The sequence below is a fragment of the Hippocampus zosterae genome, chromosome 12 (assembly GCF_025434085.1).
Source record: "Hippocampus zosterae strain Florida chromosome 12, ASM2543408v3, whole genome shotgun sequence".
In the NCBI taxonomy this organism is placed as follows: Eukaryota; Metazoa; Chordata; class Actinopteri; order Syngnathiformes; family Syngnathidae; genus Hippocampus; species Hippocampus zosterae.
Genome location: NC_067462.1, coordinates 7,718,681 through 7,735,856, shown reverse-complemented (window position 1 = coordinate 7,735,856; position 17,176 = coordinate 7,718,681). Strand labels below are relative to the sequence as shown.

General features: G+C 42.4%; 1 long non-coding RNA gene across 3 annotated transcripts in view; it reads left to right on the top strand.

Annotated features, from left to right (window-relative positions):
• The window catches only part of LOC127611646 (uncharacterized), a 93,197-nt gene that overhangs the window by 3,853 nt on the left and 72,168 nt on the right, over nucleotides 1-17,176 (top strand). The window lies entirely within an intron of this gene.

Sequence of the window (17,176 nt, the reverse complement as noted above, 5' to 3'; positions counted from 1 at the left end):
TTAATTTATTATAGTCTGTTTAAAAGCGGAATCATTTCATTATTGTGTAACGTTTAAATGAATGAAGCTACAGAAAATAGTTTTCACTTTTCTGGGGGGGTTTCGCTTTCATTTTCTTGTATTAGATATTTAGAGACGCTTGTTTGTATAAACGTGTTGGTGATGTAATGTTGAGTTTCCCCCGCTAGATGTCAGCATTTATCAACATTCCTGACCTTCGGTAAGCTTCAAGTTCCATTTACTTGGAGTAGAAATTCAACCGATCTTATCATGATGCATATAGTTCGATCAGTAAGATTGTTAAAACTTTAAATAATACAGCACTCCAACCCCCCCTCCCACCCCCCAAAAAAACATCTTGGCATCCACAGTGAGTTCAACTAATGCAGTTCGTCCTATTTTTTTTAACTCATAAAATTGATGCCTCTTAATATATTAACGATTTGTGACAACTAAATAGCTACACTCTAGTAAAAAGATGTATCATCTCTGAATTGTACTGATTCCTTCCACGAGATGGCAATGACACATAATGGAACACCTCAGAGTGGCTTGGGAGTCGTGTGTGCGTGTGTGTTTTTTTTAACCTGTCAGTGTGATTGGCAGCCGGGTCCCGCATGCACACCCTCCTTCTATTGGGGTCTTTGTTTGTGTTTATTTGCGATGCAGCAAAGTGGCTGCTGGCGGTGCTGGTCACTACAAGTGGCTGGCACTGAGCGCCCACTAATCAGGCTGTGGGCAAACTTGGGTGGCGGCGCTCCGAATGGGTTTGCTAGCTAAAGATTATCCACGAATTATCCCCTAGAATTACGCCACTCCAGTTAGGCCTTGTCCATCTATGGGAGCACGGTCTGTGGTGTGTGTGTGTAATGATTCTGGCAGCCTTAGTGCAGTGGATGTAATGGAGCATGTTAATCCACATCAAATAGCTATTAGCAGATGATTTTATTCATGTCTTGCAACAGCACTATTTTTGCATTTTAATATTTTCAACTTGACCCCACCCAACAGGTCGGATCCTCGACACCTCAACAAATAATAATGATGTATATAAAAAAAAACATCAAACATCCTCGAGGTTGATATGAAAACCATGTTGCTATTGTGCCTTTACTGTCCTCCAACATTTGTTTGAAAAGTGGCACGTTTTGGGAGCAATTTTCAAGCGCGTCATTAAAGTGATTTCTCCCATGCTGTCAGCGTCTGGGTTGGAAATCGTGGCGACTGCTCGCCTGTTTGTGCACTGCCGAAGCCGCTTCAATAGCTGCGGTGAGCCTCTCCACGATAAGTGTTCACTAAACAGGTCACCGGATTGTCTCCCCGAGCTCAGTCGGAGCGATTTTCCAGACTGGGAACACAAATTATCCCCTATATTTATCGGCGACTACCACCAGCAGCTGAATTTAGTTGCCCAATCTGTGCACGCAAATGCTAGTGCACGTTACTCACAATACTTAGCAGATCGAAAGCTAGTCAACAAGTGCTGTTTATCAGGCTCAAAATGCTTTTTTGGCAACCTTTGCTAGTGTTTTCCCAGTATGCTTGCACACAGCAGGAATCACCCTGGCTGAGGTTTGTTGACCTCCACTGCCATAGATGGCGCTATCTTACAAAATTCATAGCCTTCAATGTTGACCTGAAATCTCTCATTAACTCATTCAGTACCAGCCAATTCTAGACCAAGTCTGAAAAGACGTTTAAAAACGTCTTTGGGAGTGGATGAGTTAAGGGCACTAAATAAATTACCTAATCACACTGACACTGTATTGTACGGCGCCTGTTGCCAGTGTTTAGACCTAAGTGACTGCACACTTTGATGCCCACAGCCTGACACAGTTGCCATTCCTACTGATCGTAAAGCAGGCTTGTTTTAGCCGGCAGAATGGCTACTACAGTTGTGACGTCACTTTGTCTCATAGACCGAAATCTAAATTCTCACTGTTTCTAGAGAGGAAATTAGTGTGTTGCTCTACACCAGGCGTGTCCAAAGTCCGGCCCGCGGGCCAAATCCGGCCCGCGGTCGAATTTCATCCGGCCCTCGGCCCCTGTCATAAAATCAGTGCCGTCTGGCCCGCAGGTTGGGCGCAATGGAACACGTGTTGCATTGACTGAGGTCTCGTAGACTGGTGAGTGATGTTTCATAGAGTACTGCTTCCCTCTAGTGGCTAAATGAGTAATAGCATTCACTAGATGAGTAATAGCATTTAGACACTAGAGGGCATCACTCACGAGTTAACAAGACATCACTCCGTGTTTGTATTGACATATATGTCATATTTCAAATGATCCTTGCAGTTGTGGATGTGTATTGCTTGTTCATTTCCCTGTTGTTCGAGTCAAAGGTTTTGTGACTATTAAAGTCATGGTGATACATCTTATGTTTCAAATCAATCAATTTGCACTCAGGAGACTTCTGTTTAAGAAAAAGTCAAGTGAATAAGCAGTTGCATGTGATATACCGGTTTCAAATGAACCAAAAGAAATTCTTAAGATTGTTGAAATTAAAATAAAAATGGAAATGTGAAACAGACTGGCTTACTAAAATTTGTTGAACAATATTGTTGTTCAATGTAAAGAATGTCAGTCAAGGTCGGCCCCCCGACATTTTACCACATAAAATCTGGCCCCCTTGGCAAAAAGTTTGGACACCCCTGCTCTACACAGTTTAAATGTAAGTATAAAGCGTTGATGATCTAAAAATGAAAACCAGTTCTCTATTTTTGTGGTTTCTTTATTCAACAAATGCGATGCTAGGGTGTCGCCTGTGAAATTGAACTCGGCTTTCTACAAACTGCCGTTAGTTACAGTTACTTTATGATTTAAAAAAGAGGAGCAATTACTTTTTCCCATAGCGACAGGTAGTTTTGGATTTTTTTTTGTGCTTTAATAAATTAAATTGGCATTTAGAAACTGCATATCATATTTCCTTGGGTAGTCTCTGTGTGATATGAATTCAAATCGGTTTGATGAATTGAAACCTTTGTGTGATGAATATGCAAAGGACACAGAAATTAGGAAGGAACCAAATGCTTTTTCACAGCACTGTAACTATACTTTGGCTTTAGCGTTGGTTAGGAATAGACAACAGGGTTGCTTACAAATGGAGGTTGCATCGTTGCTGTAGTAATGGAACTGCGTTGTAAGCGGTTGACCTCCTTGTAGTATCATAAAACATAGGATATCTAGCGGGATGTATCGCAAGCGGGCATTTTGAGTTGACTTTGGTGTTTCCACAGACGCATGTTGACAAATATCGGATTACTCACAGACTAATTTGAATGCGGTCTACTGAGAAGCCATAGGTCTCTATTGTACTGCTCCCAGGCGTCCATTAAACTGAAGTCAAATGTGGCAAAACTTTTGATTTCTCCGCATTTTCAGTAATTATCTTCTTACTGTATGTTCTTTTTTACTTTTAAATGATAGGTTGCCGTTTTTCTTTTTTGATTCATTTTTTTGTGAAAACCCGATTAATGGCTTTTCCATTCATTTTAATGAGAAAAGATGATCTGAGAAACGAACATGGTCACGGAACAAACTAGTCATATCTAAAGACACCAAAAGCAGCTAAGAAGTACTGAGCCGTAAAAAAAAAACCAAACAATCCTTTGCTTGGTGTCATAATAGTCAGTTAAAAAAAACGCAACTGTCCATATTTTTTTTTAATCAACAAATCTTAATTTCAGAATCCACTTTCAGTTGGAGTTCTCCAGTGCCATCTAACCATCGCAGAGTTGTTGCAGATAGATGATGACAGCGGATGACGATAATTATGCTGTGAGACCACGTGGGGGCGAGCAAGGTGAAGCACGAGGTTAAGTGCTCATTTTTGGGGGACGCTGTACTTCCTGCAGGGCCTTGATCCCTGACCTGTAGTGTCGAGCAGGGAAGTGTAAATAAAAAGTGTGAGCAAGAGAAATGGGGGCGAAAAGGGCTGAAGCAGCATGTGAGGTTGCAAGGTGAGTGGCGTAAGAGCCTTGAAATAAAAAAAAAAAGACTTGGGGGAGGAGTATTTGCTTCTGGCTGATGGTGAACAATTGGACACACGAGGAGGCACGCACACACCCTTGAACCGCAAACTAAAATGGACTTTCCCCACGCACGCGCACACACACTCACACACACACACACACACACACACACACTTAGCGCTCCAGTCGCAGCAGGCTATGAACTTCAATGCAGCTGTTTCCATGGCGATATGCCGAGTTTCTGACCCCCCGACTCCATTTTTCCTGCCGTTTGGGCTATTGAAAGAGATGATTGACAAGTGTCCAAATGTCAGACGACCCAGGCTGGCCACACAGATGGGTGGGTGGGGGGGGGGGGGTCTGACGGATTGGGGGGATTGGGTGAGGTGGGGAAACAGAGGGAATGGGGGTGTAGGTTATTTCATGCTACTTTTCATTCACAGGGATGCCACTCTGTGTGTGTGTGTGTGTGTGTGTGCGTGCGTGTGTGTCATGACAACATGAGGTATGCCTGCCCAATTGAATGAGATCCAGTACAACAAATGACTTGACAAAGATAATATAGCTCTCTTTTGCTCGACACTGTCACATATTGTAGGTACAGCATTAACTATAATGAATTGTCGATTTAGTTTGTAGTGATGTAGAATTGGGATGGGCCTCTCACAAAATTCCGAAGACAGACTACTGGAGTACATTGTAATCAGTCCATTTTTTTCTGCATTGTGTGTTTTTTACCAAGCTTTTTTTTATATGGAAGAATTGACAAAAATATTTTCCACTCATTTTAATTTCATATGAATTACTCTGTATTGTTATTGATATTTATTTAGGTTTTTTTTTACAATAGTTTCACCAATTGCACTATTTTTAAACAACTAAATATGAAAATACTTTTAAATAAATAGTATACTTAAAGGGGAAGTCAACCAAAATGTTCTTTCTTCTATGCTCCCCCACTCATCTTCACATTATGTTCTGATTAATATATATTTTGTAGAATATGAACTATGCAGCAAAATCCATCGATTTTTAGCCAGGGGGCGGCCATTTTGACACTCGCTGTCAACTGAAAATGACATCACATTGCCTACGGGCTCAGGTAATGACCAATCACCTGTTTTCTGGGTTTGGTCATGTGATGGTCACAAACTGGGCCCTTAGGCTCTGTGATGTCATTTTCAGAAGACGGCAAGTAGCAAAGCAGGGATACCAAGAGTACAAAACACGAAACACGACGAGGTCAATAGCCAAATAGTCCATGAGCAGAGAAGATAGCAATACCAGAAACAATACTCAATACAGAGTCTACAAATTACAGATTGACAGCAGGTGCGTACCGAAGTCCGCTCACGCCACCTGCTGGCCAGACCGAAAACTGAATCATGACGCCGATGGGCCTTGTTACCGGGATTCGACCAACTACAGTTTTCTCATCAATCCATCTGTTTTCTCTACGGCTTGTATTCTTCACAATCGATTCCACACAATAAACGAAAGTAATCGATCATCTCTCCAGCTAACCGAAAATAATATTCAGAACTGTTGGATGCAGCGCAGTTCTAAATCGACAACAAACCACCGTAGTAAACGTATCGTTAATACCTCTTGCTCTTGTCTTGGATCTCATGAGATTGTGCCAGTGTACCCAATGGTGTGATTGCTTGCTTTGCGCACACACACACACACACACACACACACATACGAGCACGTGTTCACAAAGGAGGCTTCCAAATGAAGGCCTTTTGTTTAGCAGACAGGGTCATATATATTTGCTGCGAGCTGATAACACATTCGGTGCAAATCTGCGTGTACTTTTTAGTGCATTTAGTGCTTCCTTTTTTTTTTTTTTTTTTTTTTTTGTATGCCCGACTCCATGTGAATGAATCCAATTATGACGCGCATTAAATACTGTATGAATGAATAATGTTGGAAGGCTTGTTTTTATGTAGTTAAAAAAAAAAACCTCACCTGGGCTTTGAACACTCTCTCTCTTTCTTTCTCTCCGTCACTCGTCCCCTCGCTGTGCCATTGTGTGCGAGCTTGAAGGGATCGTTTTTATCTTGATCACCCACAGCAACACATTAACCTCTCCTCTCTTATCTCTACACTGGTCATTAGTGGCAAAACCCTCAACGTCCTATTGACAAGGGCCACACAAACTCCCCTCCATCAGTGTGTGTGTGTGTGTGTGTGTGTGTGTGTGTGGCGTGAGTTATCGTGGGTGACATGCGGTTTGAGATCTGCTGAGCTGGTGATCTAAAACCGATAACATTATTTGTGCGTGCGCGTGCGCAATCGTGTATGTTTACGGCAGTCGTATTTCTTGTTGAATGTGATGTGCTTTTTATTTGGATTTCGAAGTGGCGATGATCCTTTTCATACCACGGCCGTCTATAAGATTAATGTCTGTTTTATTTATTTACCGCCGGATGATATCATCGATGCGACGAAAGGCAGAAATCACTCAGGAACATCCCTGAACTGATGCTTGGCTACTTCTCCATGCGTTTGTGCGTGCAGTGTCTAGTGGGAGAAAAAAAAAAGTCTATTCAAATGCAGTGTTGACATGATATGTATTTGGAGTAAGTGTGGAATAAAAGAATATATATATTTGATGATTTTTCAATATATGTGATGAGTGTTTAGTTGAACATATTTGTATTCAATGACTGAGCATGAGACTCTGCATTGTTTTAGTGTTTTATGATATTGACTGTTTTTAGGTTATTCATTTGTTTTTAACAGTCTTTGTTTTGCTACGTCTATTTTTACTACGCGTGCGGCGCTTTGTATGTGAGCGATGGTTAGGTTTGGAAAGTGTGGCGTAAATGGTTGAGCTGAGAAAAAAAAAGGCTGCACCTGCAACCGGCAGAGGTGCTATTCAGGACACTAGCAAGTTTGCCATCTAAATAAGTACAGTTTTCTTTAAATTTAGAAAATATTCGTTCAATTGCCGCAAAATAATAATAATTTAAAAAAAAAGATCATTACTGCCGCAGCAACGAGTAAAGGCCCCCCCCCCATCTTTTTAGTATTTTCTGGCATATTTTTTTAACAAATACAATCAATATATTAATCGGTATTATGCAAAAGAATGTCAGATTTATGATATACTTTGTATGAAAGACAGCTTGTTTACAGTTAGAGTTGTTAACATACTCAACACCGATTTGCACTCTTTCAAATGGTCACAGCGACAAGTATAAAAGATATTAAAGCCAACCGACCGACTAAAAGCAGTTTATTTCCCCCTAAGTGGCACCGAAAACGGTGATTTGAAAATCGCATTCTATCATTTGCAATGCAGATTTGAATTGGATTAATTGGGACCTCATTCAACAACATGAGAAAATCCAAATACAGTGACCCCTCGCTATTTCGCCGTTCGTTTATCCCGGATTCGGTGCATCGCGGATTTTTTTCAAACATATTCATCAAAAAAATTGTATACATAGAATATAGTACTGTATATGTTGCACTGTGACTCGCTGTTGTTTTGCAGCTTCTCACGGACTGTTTGCGGACTTGCATTTAATTTTTTTTTTTTTTATCTGTATAGGTGAATTGGTCGCTACTTTGCGGATTTTCGTTTATCGCGGATGGTTTTGGTCCCCATTAACCCCGATAAACGAGGGCTTACTGTGTTAAAGAAACGCCTTGCGGCATGATGCGATAACGCCAACCGAGCTATAACGGACAGCCGGCGGAGGTGCTCGCCGCTAAGCCTCTCTCATGCAACGTCAGCTGCGTGAAGGTGAGCGTCCACGCTGTGGTTTTCGCACATTGGCGAGTTTTCCACTGAAGTGTGGCCGAGCGTTGGTGCGAGTGACACGCTAGTAAGGTTAAAAGAATAATTGCAGCACTATTTACCCCCCCCACCCAAACAGGCTCTCCCCGTGCACGTAATTACCGTCCACGTGCACATACGGGACAGCCGGCGAAATGCCTCGACTGAAAGCGTTGAGACCGAGAGACTAATATTTAGGTAGTAGCAGTCACGCGTTTCAGTGAACCGTCCTCTTGTGCCGCTCTTCAACGCAAAGCACTGTCAACCAGCGCGCCACTCACCCTGAGAGCGCCACGGACTGCAATGACCCCGGCCCATTGTGGTACACGGTGTGTGTGTGCATGTGTGTGTGTGTGTGAGTGTGTTAGAGAGAAAGTGAAATTGGAAAATGGACAGTAAAGGGTGCGGTTAATTTGACCATATGGGATTCTCAGTCGCTTTACAACAATCCCTATCGGCTTCATTTGCAATTATTTAGCGTGAATTCCTGTTACATTTTAACAGCAATAACTTGACAAAGCCTCTCTTAAGTATAAATGGAATGACACTTCCATTCAGGTTGTCGCTAAAAGGTTGTGTCCTTTTTATTGACTGTTTGATATGACGTCAACGTGACTGCTGTGATGACCCGTGGAGACTTTTGCTGTATGGTAAAGTGTGGGTGTCATACATTTTCTAAATTGGGATTTTAATGATGATCGTGAGTACATTCATTTTGTATGTCTATTTTATTTTCTGTATGTTCACTCATTTTCATCCTTTTAAAAAAAATCATTTTACAAAGTCTAATATTACCGATTGCACATAAAAATAAATTAGAATTGTTTCTATTTTTGGGAAGTGCTTTGTTCAATGATGTCGCACAAATTAAAGAGAGATGTAAAATTGCCACTAAACTCGGATGACGTCAAGACCATTAATTCATTTTGTGATGCACTTTTCATGCCAACTTTTGAAAATGTTCCCAAAATGCCAGCAACAAAATGCAAATCGGCTTGTCAATACGGGTAAAATGATAACATCATTTTACTATACTTGCACAAATACGAGTAAGCTTCACCCAGAAAGTGTTATTTGTTTATTTATGCATCCCGCCCAAATCCATCGGATATGATTGAGGCGAAAGGTTCTGGCCGCACGAGCTGTGGTTCTGCAGTACCCATATTCAGACATTGGTGGCGCTGCTGCTGCACTGTGATGAGTGGCCTCTAATACAGTCAGGCATTACATTAGGAGACATTATCTAAATACTCAACAAACTTAAATTGAATTTAGGCCTCTTCTCCGTGTACTCCCCCTTCATTCGACCCCCTCCGCTCCCCCACCCCAACGGAGGATCGCATTCTCTCCTCATTGCTGATGCGGATCCTCTGCTCCTTAAATCCAATCTGTCTCAATTTGACCTTTTCTTTTTTTTGTACAATCTGATACAGTCTCCAGAGCTGAACAGATGTACAGTATGTGCATGTTTGACACACATGTGACCCCCCCCCCACCCACCCCACTGCCCTCGTCCCCTCCGTCGCCACAGTCGGGGTAACAGCATCTCCCCCTTTGCCGCCGAATAGACCAATTAGTGTGGAGCAACAGAGCAGGAACCGGCGTGAATGTGTCATTGATTAGCCACATTTTGACTAATTACCACATCTCATAAACGAGAGGCCGCCGATGTCAGCTGGAGCCCAAAAATGTGAGCATGCACGCTTCCCCGCCCCAAACCCCCCTCCCCCAATTTGCTTCAAACCAAGCCCTCCCATTCCTCACCCCAATCTACGACTCTTCTCACTTCTCCTCACTTCCTTCCTTCCTTCTTTTTTTCCCCTTCCGACTCCATTTCTTCCTTCCTCTCGTCTATTCTCTTGTTTTTTTTTCCTCCTCCATTCCATGGAGGTTTGCTGCCCCGAGGCCCTCCCTCCACCAACAGATCCGATACAAGAGTTGTTGATTCTGTGCTTTTCATTTAAAAAAAAAATATTATGCTTAATGATGTTGTAGCTTATCAGTTAAAATAAAGGAAGAAAAAGTTGTGCTATTAGTCACTAAGCTATCGTGAAAAGGTGATAGATTTATGGTTGAGTCGCTTTTCTGTTATGGCAAAAAAGAGACTGGACATTTTTTTTTCTCCTGAATAACAGCCCAAATGATATGTAAACAAATCTTTTCAAATGATCAGAATGATGTGAGTGTTTTGAGGTTTTCAACTCTCAATTGTTCCCATGACACCCACATCATAATGGCCATCAATGTGTATTGAATAGCCTACCATTTATTTATTTCTTAAAAAAGCACATAAAAAAAAAAAGCAATGACCTTGACATTTTTTGGGGAGCTTTGCACTTGATGTTTATGATCGTTCAGAACTGCCTGGCTTATTCTTGGAGCTGTTACTAGATTTCTTTAAAACGCAAGAGGTACAAAGTATTGTCAGGATGAAGCAGTGCAGTTTGAAACCACCTAACATGTAGCATAATGCTACACTCATGTATTCACAACTGTGCTAAAACCAATAAGACGCGTTTTATATTTGCATCACAAAAATAAAACCACACACAATTTGTATTAATTTACCTCAGACATTGTATAGGTTTTCCATCTTGAATCAATCTATTTGTTTTGGTTTTATCCCACCTACTACCGTATTATCGTTGTTATATCGTATATCGTTACCATCATTATCGTATGATAGGATATTTAAATCATACCACCTACTCACATGTTCACCTTGTTGGCTGTGAAACAAATAGGAAGATGCGTCTCCCCCCCCCCCCCCACAACCCCCCTCTCTCCTTCTAATTCATCTCACCTCTCCGCTTTTAAATAAGAGGAAATTAAATTAGCGCTTTTGGAGACCAGCGTGTTGTGTAATGGGTATTAGTTATCATATTAATTAGCATCTGTTTGACACCGTGTGCGGCGGCCAGCTGGGAGCGTGATGGAGGACATGCGGCGTGCGCGGTAAGCGTGTGTGCGTGTTTGAGGCCAGGCGACGGAGACTGGCAGCGTTTGATTTGTTGTGTTGCTAATGGGACACTGATTATACAGGTCATGGTGAAAGGGAAGTTGTGACCTCCTTGCTTTTTTATTTTATTTGATTTTTTTGCGGCGATACCACATGCATATACGATCAAAGTGCATCTTTACATTTACATGCATTCATTCCAGTGTAGACCATGCATTTTTTTGGTGGAATAAACATGAATTGGTTAATGTTTGGTTTTCATTGCTGCCTGAAAGGGGCTGCGGTCGAAATTGAAAATCAAAAGAAGTTAAACGAATAGGTGCTATTATTGAAAAGCACATCTGAAGCTTGATGCCTTTTGCAGGAGTTTGTATGTATATATATATATATATATATATATATATATATATATATATATACATATGTATATATATTTATTTATTTTTTAACGCTACCTCAATGGGTTGCTGAAAAAAAATGTCAATTGAAAACAAAATGATTGCTTGGTAATATTGTAGTAAAGCACACATTTTTTGGTCAGGAAAAACTCCAAATTATGTGTTTTTAAACAAGTTTGGCTGAACAGGTTTCAAGGGGAGGGTGAGACAAAGCTTTTGCTTTGTCAACACGGACTGTGTGTGTGTGTGTGTGTGTGTGTGTGTGTGTGTGTGAGAAACTGCCAACAGGCTGGGGTAGAAAATGGATGATTGAAGCATGAATCGCATCTCCCTATTAAAAATTATGCTAAACAAAGCAATTAAATTAGAAATCATAAAAAGAGACTCGTTTATGCAAACACTCATACGTTTAGGTTAAAAACAAAATGAACGCTGCCTAAAATGCTTGGCAAACTTGGCAAAAAATACAACCAAAATAGGCTATGGCAGAAATAAAAAAAATGTGAAAAGTGAGTTAAGAAGTACTATAAAATCGTGCATCTTTAGTCAAGAAAAGCCACATTTTTACTCTGAGGGCTTTGGTAGACGTTAAGTATAATAATAAACGGAATAGGAGTTTTGAAAAAAAAAACTCGCCTTGGTTGCTGTAAAAATTGAAAATGGAAAAAAAAAAGCACAATTCTATGCAAACTTTGTGAGCAAACTCTCACAGCTTTGGTTTGAAAAAAAAAGCCCTCTAAACTGGCTGCTACAAAAACCAAAAAGTTGTGCGCTAGATGAAGTATCATAAAATGAAAATGTGATTAAAATTTATTTTTCAATTGCTGCCTGAACGGGCTTGGTGTAGAAATGGAAAACACAAGGAGATTGCAACATTGGTGCAAAACCACACCTCTTTCGGCAAAAGAATATAATGAATATAATAAAACATGGGCTTCTCGAATCTGTTGCCATGGAGATAAGAGGTTAGTGAATTTGACCTATGCTATCATGCTAGCTTTGCTCCAACAGCTGTAATTTCAAATGAGTGAGCGAGGGGGAGTGGGAGGGGAGTGTTTCTCAGTGAATTGATTTGTCCCTATGTTTATGAGTAGATAAGTGCACTGATGCTGAAATGGAGGGTTGTTTTCATGTGGCGACTCTTTTGTGTTTATCTAGGCCAATGTTGATGTCTGCAGTACTGTAGCTCTTTTTCTCCCAGCGGGGGTCCCTCTTTTTTTTTTTTTTTTTTCGTTCCCATCCATGTGCGTCTGCAATTTGGACGTGTGCGCATTTCAACCTCCGCCACAGGTAAACGCGAATACATGGGTGATATGTGGGAGACGCGTGATCACGCGGCGAGGCGGCGTTCGGCATAAGCACCGTGCACCAGTCACACATTTGACACAATTTCATAAACGCAACGCCCTATGTTGCAAAGCCAGCACAATAGGAGGTCAATAATGATTGCGCGTTAAGGATTTTGCACTTGAGTGGTTATATCACGTACACCATGGATGGAATTCATGTTGCAAGAACCAGCCCCGGGGGCTTAAAGGAAGACTTCTTAAATTTTAAACGTGGCTATCGGTTGATAGTAATTCATTCATTTTGTTTGGAACATGCAAAAGAGCAGAAAAATATACCTCTATATTGATATGTTTAACTTTCTTGGTAGCATTATCATTACCAGGCAGGGATGCACGTGTGCAGTGAACATTTCGGGGACAAGCAGTGATTTACAGTTGGAGAGGAGATATGCTATGCAGGTGACATTAAAAACAAAGACCGTGCCGAGTATTTTTAATGCGCAAGAAGTGGGAGATGAGCTTAACTCCCTGAGTGAGCATCTGCTTTCTCTCAATTCTTCATGATTCCTGCTGGATGGAGGCGGCCACGGTGTGGGTGTGACGTTCATAATGCGAGTTCACCCTCATAAATTGAGCCGATGAGACACCGGACCAAAGCAGCAGTCCGACTTTGATGTAAGGGTAAGGTAGGAGGACGTGTTAACGATATGTTGGCAACCACGTCAGGTTTTAGTCTGCCTTTCAACCCAGCACCTCCCGTGACCCTGTACAGGATAAACGGCGTTGGAAATTTGTCCAGATCCTGTCGAATTGAAATCTGCCTCTTCTTGTTTGATGGGTGACATCGAGTTGTGAAGCAAATGTTGGAGGAGAGTCGGCCTTCCTCCGCGTGTTCGTTAATTTCGGATGATGAAAATGTTGGTTATCCAAATACAGGCTGGAGACGATGAACAGTACCTTCCAAAGTTTTATTTTTCTTTTCTGCAGTTTACGAATCGATTGAGAGTTTCAGATAATAAAATAAATACAGTCATGAGAATATATCAAGACAATATGATAATGAGAGGCGGGGAGTTACGCCTCCATGCAAATCCCGGAAACAAAGAAAGGTCCATGCAATTCAATCTTGGCAAGACCTCTTCCACTCTTCGTAAATCTTGAGATAAGAGTTCCTACCCCGGGGAACTTGACGGTCTTCAGGGACTCTCCCGAGTTGGAGGTCAAGGGGCACTAATTGATTGTAATCACAATAAGCAGGAAATACCTTCAACAGCATTCAACATACTTTGTTTCAAGTGTTTGAACAGAACCAACAACAGAGAGGGGCTGAAAACATCACAGTAAGGAACAAATTCCTTAACGCAATCTAAAGTGGGTGGAGCTTAGCATCTCCATTTATTATTTTGAGGCTTCATTATGAATGAGGCAATTGTAACATAGACCAGTGGAAATTAGATGACGTAAGCTTCTCCGGTCTCGTGACGTTCCCTTCAATACATTGGCAGTGGGTATTTTTAGAAAACACCCACCAAAGGTTCGAGACCGTATACACAGTAGGAGTTTCCCATGTACACACGGAATGAGTTTTTTTTCCCCTGTTAATATTAAGATTTTTTTTGTTTGCATTGTAACCATAATGCTTCATGCGAAATGACTGGAAAGTGTTTTTTTTTTTGACAACAAAAGTGAAAACATTTAGTGAAAATGATTTGTCGTTCATTTTTATGGGAAGCGGAGCTTGCATCCTTGTTTGTAACTTTCACTGAGACTTTTGCACCTCTCAGCAGGTATTTGGGCGCACCCTCCGTGAGCAAACTGCTCCAGTCGTCTGCTTTCTCCAGACGGTATATTTCAGTTCCTTCCACAGATGTTGAATAGGACAATAGAACCAGGGCTCAGAAGGCCACACCAGAAGAGAAATGTGTTTCATACTTTGGAATTATTGGGTCTTCTTATCTGTGCGTTTTTGGTCATTATCCCGGTGCAAGGTCCGTGACTTGCGACCGAAGCCACAATTTTGAACAATTTGCGGCACATTTCTCTCTCGAATACCTTGATAGTTTTGAACTTATTGTATTCTGCAGAGATTCAAGACACCCCGTAACAGATGTAAGCTAAACAGCCCCGTAACACAACAGAGCCTCCTTCGTGTGTCACGGCTGGATCACTGTTCTTTTCATGGCATGCTTCCTTCTAATATCTATGAACGTAGAGCTGATGTGTTGGTAATGGAATTAAAATGAGTGTATTGCACAAGTTGATTCAATATAATTTCAGGTTAGGGGTGGGGGTGTTTGCTGTTGTGCTCCGAGTTTGTCTGGAGCTCTGTATGGTATTTCAGATCGTGATGTTTTTGGCATCCCTCATGTTCAAGTAAAATAAACCTTTTCTACTCACTTTTCCATTCTACGGCTACATCAATATTATGTAACATAGATCGCCTTCTCGCACACAATTGCTGTATTGTGATATTAGCGCTATTTGAAATGGATTGCAAGCTCCTGTGCGAGTCCCGCCTCGCGGCGACCATATGGAAGATGACGAGACGGTGATCTGTCTGACTTTTCGGGATAATTTGTCAGGCCTGCTGCGGTGTGGGCGTGAACGTGTCAATCACCGCTTTGACGGGGGGCGGTGGGGGGCTCGGATTGCTTGTCATGTTGCTCGGCAGCCGCAGAAGCAGCTGCGTGGACCTTGCGGGCCAAGCAGGGGGTCAAAATCTGCCCCCGCACCCCATCATATACGATCGACGAGACGTGGCTCCGTCGGAGGTCAGTCGGAGGGGGTGATCCAATTCTGTGTGTTTGGGTGACGCACGATGATGTGCTCACCTCTTGTCACGTACAGGTCAGGGAAATGGGACGGAAGCTCACAACAATGTGGCGGAAGGTGAGGGGGGGGGGCAGTTAACCTGAGAGGCTGTTGGAGTCTAACCTATGTGTGTGTGTGTGTGTTTGAGAGGCCACGTATGTATAATGCATGGAGACACCAAGCAAGGTTGTGTTCATCCTTTCTTCACTTGTCACAATGTAACGGACATCCAGTTGACCCTGGAAGGCCCCTTTAGAGAGGTACTGGGGGGGGTGACTTTGTCCGAGCAGGCTTCCATATCCATTGTTGCGTCTCTTCTTCTTCCCATAATTACTCTTTTTATGAACTGTACCATGTTGTATAGGCGCCGTCTCCGACGGCGTCATCAGGGACGCGTCTCACCTTCTTCGCGCCGACGAGGTTTGTTTGTGTCGGATAATCCCGCGTGGCCTTGTCCTTCGTGTGCGGTATATCATACAAATCCATTAAAAGCTATTTTTCCCGCTTTCCCTTCATTCTTGGCAACAATGCGACGCACCTGAGGATGGACATCCGCGCGTGTCGGTTGCTGTACATTCAACGGCGTAAAGATTGGTGGCCATCGGAGGCGTCCTAGAATGTTTCTCGGCAAGTGGGACAGCCGGACGAATAAATGTGAGAGAATAAGTCAAATAAAGCACGGACCGGATTCTTGATTTGGCGACATATACGTGGTTTTCACCGGGTACTCGGGTTTCCTCCCACATTCCAAAAACACGCGTTGGCAGGCTGATTGAACACACAAAATTGTCCTGGGGTGTGAGTGTGGGCGTGGATGGTTGTTCGTCTCTGTGTGCCCTGCGATTGGCTGGCAACGTTATCTTCTAATCTGAAAAGAATTCCGCCACACAAAGTCAATCATCTGTCATGAGAACCGGCTGAGCAAATTGCTTCCGGAGCACGTTGCATCTTTGCGGTGCGAAGAACATAGGCAGCTCTTGCTTCAAGCATTCACCTTGTCCAGTCGATATTTCATAGAATCTGTTCTATAATGAACATGTTCCCTAGATGAATGCCAACTCTATCATCAATGTGGCTGAGAGGTGTACCTCAAGGTTATGTCTCTGCACTTTGAATGCTTTAACTCTTTTCTGGCCCGGAGGCTCACATATAATCTACACTAAGTGTCGTGCACGCATGCGTGCGTGCTTGTGTGTGTGTGTGTGTTGGGGTCTTCGAGTGTATGCGAATCCGGCGGGAACAACCATCTGTTGATGATGGCCAGGAGACCGTTGGCGTTGTGCTGCCCCAACCCCTTGTCACTGGCAGCTGCGTGTGTTCGTGTGTCCACGTTTGTGTGTCAGTTCGGACCCATCAGAGTTGTGACAAAACAGCAACGGTCATCACTTGTTGGCATTTGCGGTTGGAGAGCCAAACTCTGAGGGGATTCTGTTGTTCTCTTGAGTGTTGAGAAAGATTTTGTACAAACATTTAAACCTCTGAACCGCAAAGCTGATTTGCTAACCCAGGGGTGGGCAAAATACGGCCCGTGGCCCGGATCCAGCCCGTTGGTCTTTTTAATCCGGCCCGTCGAAGATTGGTGCACAATTAAGGTTTGATTGCATTCATTTCGCTTGGACTTGTAATGACAGGTATTTCAACACCAGGTGGCGCAGTTACTTCAAGTTGCAGAGCACAGCGAGCGAGGGGAAGATGAAGAAAGAGGGAAAAAGTAATGTCCATGGAAGGGAAAGTGATATGTATCTGATTAAACGAAGCGGGTAACAAAGTACGAAACATTCAGGAGACGCCTGGAGTCGGAAAGACTCAAATCTACGAGACTTTGAAAAACAAGGAAGTGATTCTTACTCGTTCTGATTCTGGCAATTTCCATGGTCAGACTGAATGGCTTGTGGCTCTAGTAAATGAACATTTCCTAGAATGGTTTGATTGTTATCATGTTAAAAACTTTCCGCAAA